Source organism: Oncorhynchus masou, chromosome 6, assembly GCF_036934945.1.
Source record: "Oncorhynchus masou masou isolate Uvic2021 chromosome 6, UVic_Omas_1.1, whole genome shotgun sequence".
Taxonomy (NCBI): Eukaryota; Metazoa; Chordata; class Actinopteri; order Salmoniformes; family Salmonidae; genus Oncorhynchus; species Oncorhynchus masou.
In genome coordinates this window covers 35055434-35075190 of record NC_088217.1, presented here as the reverse complement: position 1 = coordinate 35075190, position 19757 = coordinate 35055434, and the positions used below count along the sequence as shown (strand labels likewise).

Here is a 19757-nt window from a genome sequence, read left to right as displayed (position 1 = left end):
TTACAGTACCTGTTTACTGCCTGAAGGAAACACACTCACCTGCGAACAAGGCATTGACGGCTCCTGGCAAACACACACACCACACACACACACAGTTTTGTTATGTTTTAGATGCTTATCTCATGAATCTCTCCATTTGTCTATAGTCAAGACATCATCTTAGTGCTTTGTAGTAGCAGTAGTGGCTGTAGTAGAGAGCTGACGTGTGTGGAGGACTCGTCTCTCTGTGACCAAACTGGGTCACTGTGCTAATTCACCTCTCTCCAGTCACGCACATCCCAGGACACGACACGAGACGAGTCGTTGCCATGCAGACAACCATGAGCACGAGAGAGAGAACCCGAGATAGAGAACGATAGAGAGCGAGATGGGTTAAGTGGATAAGCAGTATGTATGCAAGAGAAAATGAGTGTGTGTGTGTGTGTGTTTAAGGGGTTCTTACCTAAGGCTCACTAGAGCCCCTGGGTTTCACTGTAAGCGTGAGATCATCTGACTGAATGATTGCATGATGTCGCATTAAAGGTGTCACAGAAAGGAAAGAGTGGAAGTAGAAAAGAGTGAAGAGAAGATAGAGGGAGGATGGGAATGGGAGAGGATAGACAGATCCCTCTCTTTGATATAGGAGGCCGGTTGACAGCTCTCTTGGCACGGCTAAAGTGACATTCGAAATAGCGCTGTGAGTGTGTGTGTTTGTGTGTGTAAGCCCACATCAGGGCTTTTGACTGCCGGGGGAGAATGGAGTAAAATGGCCCATACAGAGTGATAGAGATAAGGCGAGAGCAACTGAGGGCACACTGATATGGGCACAAACACTTAGCCTGATCACATCCACTCAAGTGACCTTGTTACATAGAAAGAGGTGGACACACAGACAAGCAGAGAGCGAGACAGAGAAAAAGCGAGAGAGACAGCGAGACAGATGGCGAGAGACAGACAGACGGCGAGAGAGACAGATGGCGAGAGAGACAGACGGCGAGACAGACAGACACAGAGAGACAGCGACACAGAGAGACAGCGACACAGAGAGACAGCGACACAGAGAGACAGCGACACAGAGAGACAGCTATACAGAGACAGAGAGACAGCTATACAGAGAGACAGAGACACAGCGAGAGAGACAAAGCGACAGCGAGAGAGACAGAGAGACAGCGAGACAGCTATACAGAGAGACAGCTATACAGAGAGACAGCTATACAGAGAGCAGAGAGACAGCGATACAGTGAGAAAGAGAGAGAGACAGCTATACAGAGAGACAGCGAGACAGCGATACAGAGAGACAGCGATACAGAGAGACAGCGACACAGAGAGACAGCGACACAGAGACAGCAGCAGACAGAGAGACAGAGAGACAGCTGAGAGACAGCTATACAGAGAGACAGCGATACAGACAGAGACAGCGATACAGAGAGACAGCGAGAGAGACAGCGATACAACGACAGAGAGACAGCGATACAGAGAGACAGAGAGACAGCGATACAGAGAGACAGCTATACAGAGAGACATAGAGACAGCTATACAGAGAGACAGCTCTACAGCGAGACAGAGACAGCGATACAGAGAGACAGCGATACAGAGACAGCAATAGAGAGACAAAGAGACAGCAGAGAGACAAAGAGACAGCGAGAGAGACAAAGAGACAGCGAGAGAGACAAAGAGACAGCGAGAGACACCGAGAGACAGCGAGACAGACAGATACAGAGATACAGCGATACAGAGACAAAGAGACAGCTAGAGACAAAGACAGCGAGAGAGACAAAGAGACAGCGAGAGATAGACAGACAGACAGACAGACAGAGATAGACAGCATCAGAGAGACAGCGACAGAGACAACGACAGAGAGACAGTGAGACAGCGAGAGAGACAGAGACTGCGCGAAAGACAGAGACAGCGAGAGAGAGAGAGAGACAGCGAGAGAAACATTGAGAGAAAAACAGAGACTGCGTGAAAGACAGAGACAGCGAGAGAGAGAGACAGTGAGAGAGACAGAGACAGCGAGAGAAACAGAGAGAAACAGAGACTGAGAGACAGAGACAGTGACAGAGAGAGACATCGACAGAGACAGCGACAGCGGGATAGTAGGAAAAAAAGCGAGAGAGACCGAGAGACAGCGACTAAGAGACAGCAACAGAGTGACAAAGAGACAGCGAGAGAGACAAAGAGACAGCAAGAGAGACAGCGATACACAGACAAAGAGACAGCAACAGAGAGAGAAAGAGACAGCGAGAGAGACAGCGAGACAGCGAGAGAGACAGCGATACACAGACAAAGAGACAGCAACAGAGAGAGAAAGAGACAGCGAGAGAGACAAAGAGACAGCGAGAGAGACAAAGAGACAGCGATACAGAGAGAGCAATACAGAGAAACAGCGAGACTGTAACGGTTTTCTTGTGGTGAAGGAGAGGCGGACCAAAATGCAGCGTGGTTTCTATTCATGGTTCTTTAATAAAGAAAACTATACATGAATAGACTAACAAAACAACAAACGTGGAAAACCGAAACAGCCCTATCTGGTGCAACAAACACAGAGACAGGAACAATCACCCACAAAACCCAACACCAAACAGGCTACCTAAATATGGTTCCCAATCAGAGACAATGACTAACACCTGCTTCTGATTGAGAACCATATCAGGCCAAACATAGAAATAGACAAACTTGACATGTAACATAGAATGCCCACTCACATCACACCCTGACCAAACAAAACATAGAAACATACAAAGCTAAATATGGTCAGGGTGTGACAGAGACAGCTATACAGAGACACAGTGGTATAGAGAGACAGAGAGACAGCTATACAGAGAGACAGCGATACAGAGAGACAGAGAGACAGCTAAACAGAGAGACAGCTAAACAGAGAGAAAGCGATACAGAGAGACAGCGATACAGCTATACAGAGAGACAGCGATACAGCGATACAGAGAGACAGCTATACAGAGAGACAGCGATACAGAGAGACAGCTATACAGAGAGACAGAGAGACAGCTAAACAGAGAGACAGTGATACAGAGAGACAGAGAGACAGCGATACAGCGATACAGCGATACAGAGAGACAAAGAGACAGCTATACATAGAGACAGAGAGACAACGATACATAGAGACAGAGAGACAGCGATACAGAGAGACAGCGATACAGACAGACAGACAGCTATACAGAGAGTAGAGAAAAAGCAAGAAAGACAGCGAGACAGCGACAGAGAGACAAAGAGACAGCGAGAGAGACAAAGAGACAGCGAGAGAGACAGAGACAGCTATACAGAGAGGGAGTGTAGGAGAAAAAAGCGAGAGAGACAGAGACAGAGTGACAGCGACAGACAGTGACTAAGAGACAAAGAGACAGCAACAGTGACAAAGAGACAGCGAGAGAGACAAAGAGACAGCGAGAGAGACAAAGAGACAGCGAGAGAGACAAAGAGACAGCGAGAGAGACAAAGAGACAGCGAGAGAGACTGAGAGACAGAGAGAGAGAGACAGTGACAGAGAGACAGCGAGACATTGAGAGAGACAGAGAGAGAAACAGGGACCGTGCGAAAGACAGAGAGACAGCGACAGCGAGAGTGAGAGAGACGGAGAGAGAGAAACAGAGACAGCGCGAAAGACAGAGACAGCGCGGGCGACAGAGACAGAGAGGGCGACAGAGACAGAGAGGGCGACAGAGACAGAGAGGGCGACAGAGACAGAGAGGGCGACAGCGACAGAGATAGCGGGATAGTAGGAGAAAAAGCGAGAGAGACAGAGAGACAGAGAGACAGCGAGACAAAGAGACAGCAACAGAGAGACAAAGAGACAGCAACAAAGAGACAAAGAGACAGCGAGAGAGACAAAGAGACAGCGAGAGAGACAAAGAGACAGCGAGAGACACCGAGAGACAGCGAGAGAGACCGAGAGACAGCGAGAGAGACCGAGAGACAGAGAGACAGATACACAGACAAAGAGACAGCGAGAGAGACAAAGACAGCGAGAGAGACAAAGAGACAGCGAGAGATACAGAGATAGACAGAGACAGACAGACAGAGATAGACAGCGTCAGAGAGACAGCGTCAGAGAGACAGTGACAGAGACAACGACAGAGAGAGAGTGAGACAGCGAGAGAAACATAGAGAGAGAATCAGAGACTGCGCGAAAGACAGAGACAGCGAGAGAGAGACAGCGAGAGAGAGAGACAGCGAGAGACAGAGACAGCGAGAGAAAGGGACAGCGAGAGAAAGGGACAGCGAGAGAGAGAGACAGCGAGAGAGAGAGACAGCGAGAGAGGGCGACAGAGACAGTAAAACAAAATCTCAAACAACTTTCTATCCAGAGGTAGATGCTTATGCCCACCTACTATCCTGTCCAAAACTCTCTCGCAAAACCCAAACCTACTTGGGGGTAACAGCGCGCACTGTTGCCGTTAGTGGCCGGTTTCCACCTGATCTCCCGACATCATCAGACATGGATGGATGTCTAATACTGACATATCATGGGTGACCTGGATGCAGAAAACATAGTGAAAATGTGATTGTCTGCAACAATGTTATCATAATTTCAAAGACAAACAAAAATATTTTCAAATATTTTAAGTGAGTATTATTGGTGAGGTCTTTTATTTTTTTTAAATACAGGTTCCTCTTTAAATGACATTCAGTTTATAAAGGCTTAATAAAGCCCTTCATTGTGCCTTCATAAGCACTACGCAAATGTTTTATAAAGCATCTACAACAGTATGTCATGAATTATAAAGGGTTCATACATTTGGAATAACTGTGTGACACAATTGCAGATGTCAAATGTGACATAACCCACTATGTTGGATATGGTATAAACATGTGCTTTATAAAGGATGACCTGTTGTGCTGAAGGACGACTTACGCTCTTAAGTGATGTCATGTTAGTCACATTACACCTAATCTCATACACTTCCGCCCAAGTGCACGGAATGTCTGGTGAACCAATGCATCAAACTTGGACTTCATTAGTTAGGGTTAGGTTTAAAATCAAGAAGATAAATGATGGAAATGGGCAGGGTTAAGCAATAATTATGACTTTTTGACTGTGTTTAGTAGTGACGATGAGAAATACTTTACTCAGTAAGGTCACTCCTATAGAATTCTATGGTCACTCCCACTAAGGCCAACTTTGAATGGTTGATATCCCAGGCTTATATGTGCTGTGTGTGCAATAGCCTGGGGACAATGTTACAACAAAAAACACTCACCTTAATGAAAGCCCCCAACCTAAAGTCATTGAAAGTGTCTTTCATCTGGAGCCAAGTCCGATGTTCCTCAGTACACAAACATGCACACAACAAATAGAGCCATATTGTGCGGTTTTGGTCCCAGTCAGGTCATTGACACATTCATCCACTCCTCCGCTGAAAGATCAGCCACAAAATGGTGGCACCATGTAACAGGTTGTAATCAAGCACTGGTCTCCAGCATGGGAACAGAAGAGGAATACCTGATGCAGTAGTCTCAGGTTGACCTTCTCCAAATCAACTTGGTTCTGACACACACACAAATGCAAGCTTTGCAGGTCCATCGAGCCATTTAAATATCTCTCCCACCCTACATTAGCCTGTGGATCATGAGAGAACCTTCATAAGTCAGGAGAACGTTAATAACCTATTTGAGACACCTTCGTCATTCATAACAGGTATATTTTCTGGGTGATTAAATATTGACTGGCTTTCATCAAGCTGATCATTCAAGAAAAAGCTTCAAACTGCAACATGGTTCAGGTTATCAGTCAACCTACCAGGGTACTTACAAACAGCACAGGAATTAAATCATCAACATCTATTGATCATGTCTTTACTAATGCTGCAGAAATTTGCTTGAAGGCAGTATTCAGATCCATCGGATGTTGTGATCGCAATATAATAGTAATATCTAGGAAAACCAAAGTTCCAAAGGCTGGGCCTAATATAGTGTATAAGAGGTCATACAATAAGTTTTGTAGTGATTCCTATGTTGTAGATGTAAAGAATATTTATTGGTCTGTGGTGTGTAATGAGGAGCAACCAGACGTTGCACTTGATGCATTTATGAAATTACTTTTTCAAATCAAATCAAATGTTATTGATCTCATACACATATTTAGCAGATGTTATTGTGGGTGTTGCGAAGTGCTTGTGTTCCTGGCTCCAACAGTGCAATAATATCTAACAATTCAGAACAATACACACAAGTCTAAAATTTAATGAATGGAATTAAGAAATATATAAATATTAGGCCGAGCAATGTCGGAGTGGCATTGACTAAAATACAGTAGAATACAGTATATACATATGTGATGAGTAAAGCAGTACGTAAACATTATGAAAGTTATTAGTGTTCCATTATTAAAGTGGCTAGTGATTCCATTTATATGTACAGTGGCTTGCGAAAATGTTCACTCCCTTGGCATTTTTCCAATTTTGTTGCCTTACAACCTGGAATTAAAATAGATTTTTTTGGGGGAGTATGTATAATTTGATTTACACCACATGCAAAACACATTGAAGATGCAAAAAAATGTTTGTGAAACAAACAAGAAATAAGTAACTTAGTACAGCACATTTTGCCGCAATTACAGCTGCAAGTCTCTTGGGGTATGTCTCTATAAGCTTGGCACATCTAGCCACTGGGATTTTTGCCCATTCTTCAAGGCAAAATCAGCAACAGCTCCTTCAAGTTGGATGGGTTCCACTGGTGTACAGCAATCTTTAAGTCATACCACAGATTCTCAATTGGATTGAGGTCTGGGCTTTGACTAGGCCATTCCAAGACATTTAAATGTTTCGCCTTAAACCACTCAAGTGTTGCTTTAGCAGTTTGCATGGGGTCATTGTCCTGCTGGAAGGTGAACCTCCGTCCCAGTCTCAAATCTCTGGAAGACTGAAACAGGTTTCCTTCAAGAATTTCCCTGTATTTAGCGCCATCCATCATTCCTTAAAGTCTGACCAGTTTCCCAGTCTCTGCCGATGAAAAACATCCCCAAAGCATGGGATGGTGTTCTCGGGGTGATGAGAGGTGTTGGGTTTGCACCAGACATAGAGTTTTCCGTGATGGCCAAAAAGCTCAATTTTAGTCTCATCTGACCAGAGTACCTTCTTCCATATGTTTGGGGAGTCTCCCACATGCCTTTTGGTGAACACCGAACCTGTTTGCTTATTTCTTTCTATAAGTAATGGCTTTTTTCTGTCCACTCTTCTGTAAAGCCCAGCTCTGTGGAGTGTATGGCTTAAGGTGGTCCTATGGACAGATACTTCAATCTCCGCTGTGGAGCTTTACAACTCCTTCAGGGTTATCTTTGGTCTCTTTGTTACCTCTCTGATTAATGTCCTTCTTGCCTGGTATGTTAGTTTTGGTGGGCAGCCCTCTCTTGGCAGGTTTGTTGTGGAGTCATATTCTTTCCATTTTTTAAATAATGGATTTTAATGGTGCCCCGTTGGATGTTCAAAGTTTCTGATATTTTTTATAACCCAACACTGATCTGTACTTCTCCACAACTTTGTCCCTGACCTGTTTGGAGAGCTCCTTGGTCTTCATGGTCTCGCTTGCTAGTGGAGCCCCTTGCTCAGTGGTGTTGCAGACTCTGGGGCCTTTCAGGACAGGTGTATATAATGTTGCACCAGATCTTTTTTAGGGGCTTCATAGCAAAGGGGGTGACTACATATGCACGCACCCGTTTTACATTTACACATTAAAAAAAAACATTTGAAACAAGTAATTTTTTCCACTTCACCAATTTGGATTATTTTGTGTATGTCCATTACATGAAATCCAAATAAAAACATATTTAAATTACAGGTTGTAATGCAACAAAATAGGAAAAATGGCAAGGGGAGTGAATACTTTTGCAAGGCACTGTATATGGGGCAGCAGCCTCTAAGGTGCAGGGTTGAGTAACCTGATGGTAGCCAGCTAGTGATGACTATTTAACAGTCTGATGGCCTTGAGACAGAAGCTGTTTTTCAGTCTCTCAGTCCCAGCTTTGATGCACCTGTACTGACCTCGCTTTCTGGATGATAGCGGGGTGAACAGGCCATAGCTCGGGTGGTTGATGTCCTTGTGGATCTCTTTGGCCTTCCTGTTACATTGGGTGCTGTAGGTGTCCTGAAGGGCAGGCAGTGTGGGCCAGATGGATTGCCAGATGAATGAATAAATATGAATTTAATGTTTTCTAAGCTCAGTCTGAAATGTTAAGGACAATCCCAAGAAGATTCGATTTATGTCAAAATTCTGAATGTAAAGCATTTTTTTATTTAAATGATGAGCCTGCTGACGTGTCTATTTCAGGGTTAGTATAGCAACATTATGAGATTTTACAAACATTTTATATTTATAATAATTGAATTAGTTTGGAGGGAACATGAGCATTGGGTAAATGCAGATTTTTTTACCAAGTATCTTTTATAATCATATTCAGACAACTTCCATATTGTCCGTGATAGGATTGAAGAGAAATGGTGTCCATGGACAAAAGCGTTAAATAAAAGCGTTTTAATGCCTGAGGTGGGAAAATATGTTTTCATGAAGGTTTAATATTTACTTAATGTTGTGTTCAGAAAATGCATTCATTCTATTAAAATAAGTATATTTTTTATTAAATATTACAGCATCCCAAGAATGATCCATATATGAAAAATGATTGCCTAAACATTAACAATGATTCATATTTGTTCATATTTCAGGGACATTTGCATTACACATGTCCCAAGGTCAAACAAATATCTCCAATGCAAATGACTGTATATGGAATACATATTGTCTTAGACCTATTCTGGGTGAAACAGTAAAAGCATTGTCAGGAATATTCAGTAGGATCTATGGAATGTATATTATATGGTGTTATTTCATGGGGCTCTGGTTAATATGGAGTGTTGCTGTCCTTTTACTCCACCCATTCCATTGGACTCCGAATCACGTCACATATGGCTTAATGCACTACAGAAAACCACAGTGCAGGGCATGCTCACTGAATTAAAGGAAAACTACAGTTTAAAAAAATGAAGTTTCTTAGATTTTTCCCAGACCTCAAATGTTATCCCCTGATGTGGTTTAAGCATTGTTGTGTCAAACAGAAAATCCAATGTTTTTTATTAAAAATGTGTGATTTTTTTTGTTGTTGTTGAAAAAAACTGAGGTAGAGGCAAACAATTAAAACTGATTTTAAAAGGCCCTACCAAAGTTTATTTAGTTGGTTTTTACACTTTAGAGTGGGTGCATCCTGCAGCACAGCATTTTGGGGGAAGTTGAGGTCAGGTCCAATATTCACTATTCACCCAAGAGGGAAAGAGGTTGGGCCATCCTAGAAATGTTTAATTGATATATAATATAATATACACAATTTAGCAGAGACTTTTATCCAAAGCGACTTACAGTCATGCATGAATACATTTGTCCATATGGGTGGTCCCATGAATCGAACCCAATATAATGGAGTTGCAATGCTCTACCAAGATGCATGACAGGGTTAAATGCTTTGTGAAGCCTAAATTTAATATGATTTATAAGGTCATATTGACATAGTGGGTTGTCATATTTGACATTGGTGGTTATGTCACACAGTTATGCCACATTTATGAACCCTTTATAAAGCATGACATACTGTTATAGATGATTTGTAACACATTTATGTAGTCTCTGTGAAGGCTTTCTGAAGCCGTCCAGTACCATCGTTGGGTCGCTGGTGTGAAAGATTCAGCAGACTGCTGGCAATACACATCTGGTTAAAAGTCTACTGTAGCTCTGCTGGAGTCACTTTTATAGATAACTTTGATACCTTCTGGAAACAGAAGATACTCTACAGGAATGACGGAGTCCATCCAAATCATCTTGGCTCCTGGACGCATTTCAAGGCTGCGTTGAAACAATGACTGGTAAATGATCCAAAGACCAGCTCAGTTAATCCCTACCATTGTGACAATGAGTCATCATAATGCTGCATCAAATGTACATGATCTTGGGGGCATTGGCAAACACAATGTACCCCTAATTGCACCGAATACATCTATGTATCTTACAGCTATTGTAAGAAGTAATCATGAGCCTATAAACTAGAGTTACACTGTTAGCACTGAGGCGGTGTGCAAAAGTAGGAAGACCACTTTAAGCAGCTCACCCTGTACTATCAGCTCCAATGTAAATAACATGAGTAAGTCTACCTCTGATAACCTTCCCAGTAAAGCATTAAAAACAATCAAGCAACCCAGAAAAGTGATAACATACTCCATATTAACATATGTAGCCTAAGAAACAAAGTCCATGAAGTCAATAACTTGCTTGTAACAGATGACATTCATATTCTGACTCTGAAACTCACTTCGATAATACCTTTGATGATACAGTGGTAGTAATACATGGTTATAACATCTACCGAAAAGACAGAAATTCCAACGGCGGCGGTGTTGTGGTGTATATTCAGAACCACATTCCTGTAAAGCTTAGAAACGATCTAATGTTAAATACTGTTGAAGTAATATGGCTACAGGTTCATCAGCCTCACCTAAAGGCCATTTTTGTGGGACGCTTCTATAGACCACCAAGTGCTAACAGTCAGTATCTGGACAATATGTGGGAAATGCTTGATAATGTATGTGATATCAACAGGGATGTATATTTTCTGAGTGATTTAAATATTGACTGGCTGTCATCAAGCTGCCCACTCAGGAAAAAAAGTCACACTGTGACCCAGTGCCTGCAACCTGGATCCGTTGTCAGTCAACCTACCAGGATAGTTACAAACAGCACAGTAATTAAATCATCAACATGTATTGATCACGTCTTTACTAACGCTGCAGATATTTGCTCTGAAGCAGTATCCAAATCCATAGGATGTAGTGATCACAATATAATAGCCATATCTAGGAAAACCAAAGTTCCAAAGGTTGGGCCTAATATAGTGTATAAGAGGTCATACGAGAAGTTTTGTAGTAATTCATATGATGATGATGTAAAGAATATTTGCTGGTCTGTGGTGTGTAATGAAGAGCAACCAGATGCTGCACTTGACACATTTATGAAACTACTTATTCCAGTTACTAATAAGCACGCACCCATTAAGAAAATGACTGTAAAAACTGATTGATGAGGAACTGAAAAATTGTATGGTTGAGAGGGATGAGGCAAAAGGTATGGCAATTAAGTCTGGCAGCCCAAATGATTGGCAAACATTCTCCAAATTAAGAAATCATGTGACTAAAGTAAATAAAAATAAAAATAAACTACACTATGAAACAAAGGTAAGGTAAATTATATAAAGAATGATAGTAAAAAGCTTTGGGGCACCTTAAAACTTCTTTGGGGTACCCCCCCTTCTTCTCAATTTCCGCCTAAAGACATACCCTAATATAACTGCCTGTAGCTCAGGCCCAGAAGCAAGGATATGCATATTCTTGGTATTATTTAAAAGGGAACACACTGAATTTTGTGGAAATGTAAATTTAACCTCTTGAAACTCTAGGGGCGCTATATCATTTTTGGATGAAAAACGTTCCCGTTTTAAACAAGATATTTTGTCACAAAAAGATGCTCGACTATGCATATAATTGATAGCTTTCGAAAGAAAACACTCTGACGTGTCCAGAACTGCAAAGATATTTTCTGTGCGTGCCCTAGAACGTGAGCTTCAGGCAAAACCAAGATGAGACGGCATCCAGGAAATGAGCAGGATTTTTGAGGCTCTGTTTTCCATTGTCTCCTTATATGGCTGTGAATGCGAGAGGAGTAAGTCTGCCCTTTCTGTCGTTTCCCCAAGGTGTCTGCAGCATTGTGACGTATTTGTAGGCATATCATTGGAAGATTGACCATAAGAGACCACATTTACCAGATGTCCGCCTGGTGTCCTGCGCCGAAATTGGTGCGCAAAAGTCAGCTGCAAGTATTTTTCCACAGGATTCAGAGGAGAATGCAGGCTTCCACGAACGATATATCAATGAAGAGATATGTGAAAAAACACCTTGAGGATTGATTCCAAACAACGTTTGCCATGTTTTGGTCGATATTATGGAGTTAATTCGGAAAATGTTTGACTTTGTAGGTGACTGAATTTTCGGTTCATTTCGGTAGCCAAATGCGATGTACAAAACGGAACAATTTCTCCTACACACAGACGCTTTCAGGAAAAACTGCGCATTTGGTATGTAACTGAGAGTCTCCTCATTGAAAACATCCGAAGCTCTTCAAAGGTAAATGATTTTATTTATTTGGTTATCTGGTTTTTGTGAAAATGTTGCGTGCTAAATGCTACTCAAAATGCTAAGCTAGCTTTGCATACTCTTACACCAATTAGTCAATTTCTATGGTTCAAAAGCATATTTTGAAAATCTGAGATGACAGTGTTGTTAAGAAAAGGCTAAGCTTGAGAGCAGACGCATTATTTTCATTTTATTTGCGATTTTCAGAAATCGTTAACGTTGCGTTATGCTAATGAGCCTGAGGCTTTAGTCACGATCCTGGATCCGGGATGGGGAGTTTCAAGAGTGTAGGAGAATATAACACAATAGATCTGGTAGAAGAAAATACAAGGAAATAAACATGCGTTTTCTGTGTTTTATTGTTGCTGCATCATCTTTCAAATTAACAAAAACAGCCAAACATACAGATAGGATGCTGGGGATGATTTGAATGAAGAACAAAAGATGGCAACAATATCTGAGCAAAGTTTTAGGCAGATAATTTAAAAAATGAGCGAGCTACATGACATTGAGCATGAAGTCTACCCAGGTGTCCCACACAAATGTACTCAAATGTACCCAAGTGGCCGTATTGGTACAGTGATACATTTTGAAGGAAAGAACTACAGACAAAAAGACAAAAATATATAAAAAATATTTAAAAAATAATAATAATAATAATTCAACATAAACAAATAACAAGGGTAACTATTTACACATTTTCAATTTACAATATTGAGAAGACCCTCAGTCCTCTACACAATATTGAGAAGACCCTCAGTCCTCTACACAATATTGTGCTGCTGGTGCCATGGCCCATAGCAGTCTCTTTCTGCTGTGAAGCAGAGGCTTACTGAACAGGTGGTGCAGGTGATGGGTCAGTCTCCCTACTGTGCCCTTTTTGCCCAAGGCACATTCATGCCTGTAGAGATGAATCTGGGCAGGTGAACACCACTTGTTGGAGCAGAAGAGACAGAGGTAGAGGGGACAGAAGGTACTGCAGTGGACTTGCTGTAGCTAGCAAGCTCCTGGATGAGCAGCTCCCTGAAGGCTAGCTGTGAGATGGGGGGCTGTCCACAGCTCTTGGCCATTTCCTTTTGGAGGATGAAGGCATTCATCACAGCAATGTCAATGAAATTATAGAAAAATGTCTTGTACCATTTCACGGTCTTGTGGAGAACATTGTAGTATCCTATCAGTGCATCTGACAGGTTCACACCTCCCGTGCCCTTGTTGTAAGTCCTTCACAGCAGCTGGAATGGGAAATTTTGTGGTCCATGCCCCGCTACCGTCCTTCACACACCTGATGACGTGATCGCCACTGAAGGATTTGTGGATAGTTGTGCACATGACCACCTCTCTGGTATCCATCCACTTTACGAAGAGCAGACCATCTTCATGAATTCATCGCATGGTACCCCGCTCAGCCCGCTTAGGCATGTCGTTCACCTTTGTTTTTGGAAAGCCCACTCTGTTTGTCCGAATGGTGCCACAAGCCCACACATCCCACTTCCTCACCTCTGTAAACAGGGTAGGGCTAGTGTAGAAGTTGTCTGTATACCTAGACTTTGTTTTAGCTTTTCCTGATTTATTCGCCATAATTGAAATCTATAAACTTGCTGAAAATGCTATTGACGATGTACTGCTATGCGTTACACTCGTGGCTCCGTCAAGTAGGATTTGCAATGGCGAATGAACCTCTTTTACGTCAGAGTTTACGACAAAGGCTGGCCTTTGAACGTATAACCATTCCATATGGCCGTTTACCTCAGCTCATTGGCTATCTTCCAAGCTAGATTTCAAGATGATCAGTGGTCATTGGACCAAAATACAGTCAATCAACGATAGACCGGTCCTACCATTGGTGCGCAATGAGGTCATTGATTGGTGTCTTCAAATCAGTTAGTTCCGGTCAATACATCCCTGGAAAAGAACCATCAAGTATGGTTGTGTTAGTAACAACCAGAGGATTGCATTGAAACCAACCATGACTGGATAAACTTTTGTTTAGTGTGTGTAATTACCACAAACTATTCGTCCAAAGTTGAATGAGACGGAAATCACGAAGCAAGCGGTTTGCAAATGTTTCGTGTTAGGCTATAAAAATGGATGTTATCAAACCAAACGAACATTCACTGTGTAGTTAGGACACTTGGCATTGCCACCCGAGGAAGATCTTCAACGGTAAGCGATTTATTTTATTCTTATTTCTGACTTTGGTTGGAAAATTGTATGGTTTGCTTTCGCAGTAAAGCCCTTTTGAAATCTGACACAGCGGCTGGATTAATAAGACGTTCATCTTTTAAATGATGTACGATACATGTATTTACAAGAATGTTTAATATAACGAATGGTGTATTTAGAATGTTAGCGCTCTGCAGTTTCACCGGATGTTGGCCTGGTGGGATGTAGCGTCTCACCTACCCTAGAGAGGTTAAATGAATTTTTTGGGAAAAAGGTCAACTCGGCTCCTTCATTCATTGAATCAGATGGCTAATTCATCACAAAGCCCACTGACATTGCAACTACTTTAATTACTTTTTCATTGGCAAGATAAGCAAACATGGGGATGACATGCCAGCAACAAACGCTGACACAACACATCCAAGTATATTGGACCAAATTATGAAAGACAAGAATTGTACTTTTGAATGCCATAAAGTCAGTGTGGAAGAAAAATATTGTTGTCTATCAACAATGACAAGTCACGGGGTCTGACAATCTGGATAGAACATTAATAGCAGACGATATTAATGGTTATTAGCAGACGATATTGCCACTCCTATTTGCCACATCTTCAATTTATGCCTACTAGAGAGTGTGTGCCCTCAGGCCTGGAGGGAAGCTAAAGTCATTCCGCTACCCAAGAATAGAAAAGCAACCTTTACTGGCTCAAATGGCCGACCAATCAGCTTGTTACCAACCCTTAGTAAACTTCTGGAAAATGGTATTTGACCAGATACAATGCTATTTCACAGTAAACAAATTGACAACAGACTTTCAGCATGCTTATAGGGAAGGACACTCAACAAGCACAGCACTTACACAAATGACTGATTGGCTGAGAGAAATTGATGATAAAATGATTGTGGGGGCTGTCTTGTTCGACTTCAGTGCAGCTTTTGACATTATCGATCATAGTCTGTTGCTGTAAAAACGTATGTGTTATGACATTACACCCCCTGCTATTATGTGGATAAAGAATTACTTGTCAAGATAAGCAAACATGGGGATGACATGCCAGCAACAAACGCTGACACTACACATCCAAGTATATTGGACCAAATTATGAAAGACAAGAATTGTACTTTTGAATGCCATAAAGTCAGTGTGGAAGAAAAATATTGTTGTCTATCAACAATGACAAGTCACGGGGTCTGACAATCTGGATAGAACATTAATAGCAGATGATATTAATGGTTATTAGCAGACGATATTGCCACTCCTATTTGCCACATCTTCAATTTATGCCTACTAGAGAGTGTGTGCCCTCAGGCCTGGAGGGAAGCTAAAGTCATTCCGCTACCCAAGAATAGAAAAGCCCCCTTTACTGGCTCAAATGGCCGACCAATCAGCTTGTTACCAACCCTTAGTAAACTTCTGGAAAATGGTATTTGACCAGATACAATGCTATTTCACAGTAAACAAATTGACAACAGACTTTCAGCATGCTTATAGGGAAGGACACTCAACAAGCACAGCACTTACACAAATGACTGATTGGCTGAGAGAAATTGATGATAAAATGATTGTGGGGGCTGTCTTGTTCGACTTCAGTGCAGCTTTTGACATTATCGATCATAGTCTGTTGCTGTAAAAACGTATGTGTTATGACATTACACCCCCTGCTATTATGTGGATAAAGAATTACTTGTCTAACAGAACACAGAGGGTGATCTGGAAGCCTCTCAAATATAATCCAGTTAGAATCAGGAATTCCCAGGGTAGCCGTTTACACCCTTTGTTTTTTTCCATTTTTCCTCACGACATGCCACGGACGATAAACTGGCTTCATTTAGTTAGACCCCAGGAAGAGTAGGTGCTGCTTTGGCAGCAGCTAATGGGATTCAATAATAAATATACATATAAATATAAATAAGCTGCAAGTAATTTTAAGCGGGACCATTCGGGTCAGTTATGCCGTTATATTTGGTTACCCTTGATTTTATTCAGGTACTAGACTGTGTCAAATATGTATTGAATAAACTATGCTTTCCAATCGACCAAAAAATATCAGAGTGAAATATTTTGTTTTTCATATTTACATAAATTGTCAGGCAATTCCGACAGTTCCTCTATAAGACTCCCCAAAGCTGTCTGTTTTTGAATTGCATTTTCCCAGCTGTGTGTGTGTGTGTGTGTGTGTGTGTGTGTGTGTGTGTGTGTGTGTGTGTGTGTGTGTGTGTGTGTGTGTGTGTGTGTGCGTGTGTGTGTGTGTGTGTGTGTGTGTGTGCATGCATGCGTGTTTCGCAACGGCTGGCAGCTCTTGTAATTTGTCACTTTTCCCTCTTAGACAACAATTATTGGCTCTTCCAGACACTGAGGGATTGTGGGTTTGTTTGGGCCCTCTTTGACTCTCCGGTAAGCGCACATTCATCCCTGTCACTCAGAGAGAAAGAGAGAGAGGGTAGAGAGATGGAGGGGGTTGGGAGGGAGAGAGAGATGGGGTAGAGAGATGGAGGGGGTAGAGAGGGAGAGAGAGAAGGGGTAGAGAGATGGAGAGGGAGAGATTGAAAGAGTGGTAGAAAGAAAAGGGAAAGAGAAAGGAGAGAAAGAGGGAGACTTTACCACGTAATGTGATCATTGTCTGTCAATGTGCCGCTGTAGAAAATATCACAGAGAGGCGCAGCGAGTCAACAACGAGTATTTAATACGCATTTCTTATTTATTAAATATATCACACAAAGACGATCCTGGAAGGGGCCTTTTATACTGCCTGTCCTTTCATTGGCCTCCCCCGTTCCTCTGTCTCTCTCTTTCTCTCTTTCTCTCACACACACAAATGCCCCAACGCACACACACATTCGGAAACTATTCAAACCCTTTGACCCATTCCACATTTTGTTACATTTCAGCCTTTTCCTAAAATGGATTAAATATATTTTTTCCCTCATCAATCTACACACAATATGCCATAATGACAAAATAAAAACAGGTTTTTAGAAATGTTTGCAATGCATTAAAATTTTAAAACTGAAACTGTTTGATTGGGTTCAAGACCGGGCTCTGGCTGGGCCACTCAAGAACCTTCAGAGACTTGTCCCGAAGCCACTCCTGCATTGTCTTGGCTGTGTGCTTAGGGTCATTGTCCTGTTGGAAGGTGAACCTTCACCCCAGTCTGATGTCCTGAGCATTCTGGAGCAGGTTTTCATCTAGGATCTCTCTGTACTTTAGTCCGTTCATCTTTCCCTAGATCCTGACTAGTCTCCCATTCCTCCCCACAGCATGATGCTGCCACCACGATGCTTCACCGTAGGGATGGTGCCAAGGTTTCCTCCAGACGTGACACTTGACATTCAGGCCAAAGAGTTCAATCTTGGTTTCAATACAATAGACCAGATAATCCTGTTTCTCATGGTCTGGGAGTCCTTTAGGGGTCACGTTCTGACCTTAGTTTATTTTTTTATGTCTTTGTGTTAGGTTGGTCAGGGCGTGAGTTGGGGTGGGTTGTCTATGTTCCTTTTCTAGGTTATATTTTCTACGTGTTTGGCCTAGTATGGTACTCAATCAGAGGCAGGTGTCGTTCATTGTCTCTGACTGAGAATCATACTTAGGTAGCCTTTTCCCACCTGTGTTTTGTGGGTGATTATTTTCTGTTTAGGTTGCTTCCCTGACAGAACTTTGTTTGTCATTTTGTTTGAGTGTTTTTTTGTAAACATTAAATATGAACAATTTCCACGCTGCGCTTTGGTCTCATTCCAACGACGATCGTTACATTAGGTGCCTTTTGGCAAACTCCAAGCGGGCTGTTGTGCATTTTATTGAGGAGTGGCTTCTGTCTGGCCACTCTACCATAAAGGCCTGATTGGTGGAGGGCTGCAGAAATGGTTGTCCTTCTGGAAGGTTCTCTCATCTCCACAGAGGAACTCTCCCTGACCAATGCCCTTTTCCCCTGATTGATAAGTTTGGCTGGATGGCCAGCTCTAGGAAGAGTCTTGGTGGTTCTAAACGTCTTCCATTTAAGAATGATGGAGACCACTGTGTTCTTGGGAACAGTCAGTGCTTCTTGGGATCTTCAATTACCTAATAAAGACTGTTGTGTGCCTTACCAAATCATGTCCAATCAGTTGAATTTACCGCAGGTGGAATACAATAAAATTGTAGAAATCTCTCAAATGTGATCATCTAATCTCAATTTCGAATCTCATAGCAAAGTGTCTGAATACTTGTGTAAATAGGATATTTCTCAAAGAGGGACATCAGAGGGGTACTACTTCTCTGTAACTTCAGTACACACATACTGTAGTAAAAGTATTTACGTGTGATTGACAGCTAGGATAGAACTGGTCATTAAGGAGATGATTGTGGACTACAGGAAAAGGAGGACTCAGCACACCCCCATTCTCATCGATGGGGCTGTAGTGGAGCAGGTTGAGCGCTTCAAATTCCTTGGTGTCCAGATCACCAACAAACTATCATGGTCCAAACACACCAAGACAGACGTGAAGAGGGCACAACAAAGCCTATTCCCCCTCAGAAGACTGAAAATGTTTGGCATGGGTCCCCAGATCCTCAAAGTTCTACAGCTGCACCATCGTGAGCACTGGTTGCATCACTGCCTGATATGGCAACTGCTCGGCATCTGACTGCAAGGCACTACAAAGGGTAGTGCGTATGGCCCAGTGCATCACTGGGGCCAAGCTTCCTGCCATCCAGGACCTCTATACCAGGGGTTGTCAGAGGAAGGCCTAAAAATTGTCAAATACTCCAGCCACCCTAGTTGTAGACTGTTCTCTCTGCTACCGCCAAGTCTAGGTCCAAGAGGCTTCTTAACATCTTCTACCCCCAAGCCATAAGCCTCCTGAACAGACTCCTGAACAGCTACCCAGACTATTTGCATTGTTGTCGTCCCCCACCACTTCTTTTACGCTGCTGCTACTCTCTTATTATCTATGCGTAGTCAATTTACATCTACCTACTCTATTACTTCGACAAACCTGTACCCCTGCACATTGACTCTGTACCGGTACCCCCTGTATATAGCCTCGCTACTGTTGTTTTACTGCTGCTCTTTAATTATTTGTTATTTGTCTATTTTTCTATTTAAATGTTTTATTTTTTACTAATGTTTTTTTTTTTAACTTAGCACTTATTTTTCTTAAGGGCTTGTAAATAATCGTTTCACTTTAAGGTCTACCACTGTTGTATTCGGTGCATATGACAAATGAAAAAATGAGATTTGATTTGAGATGAGGTCAAATATAAAAATACAAATAATTAGGTGAGAACTTCATTACTCTCTGGCTCAGGTCCACTTCATCAAATGTACTTATAAAGCCCCTTTAACATCAGCAGATGTCACAAAGTGCTTATACAGAAACGTATGCTAAAAGCCCAAACAGCAAGCAATACAGATGTAGAAGGCTAGGAAAAAGTCCAGAGAAAGACGGGAACCTAGGA

The 19757-nt window shown here is 42.1% G+C and overlaps 1 protein-coding gene across 1 annotated transcript in view; it reads left to right on the top strand.

Annotated features, from left to right (window-relative positions):
- LOC135541987 (ephrin type-A receptor 8-like) overlaps nucleotides 1-19757 on the top strand; it is a 127565-nt gene that overhangs the window by 79144 nt on the left and 28664 nt on the right. The gene's annotated exons all lie outside the window — the stretch shown is intronic.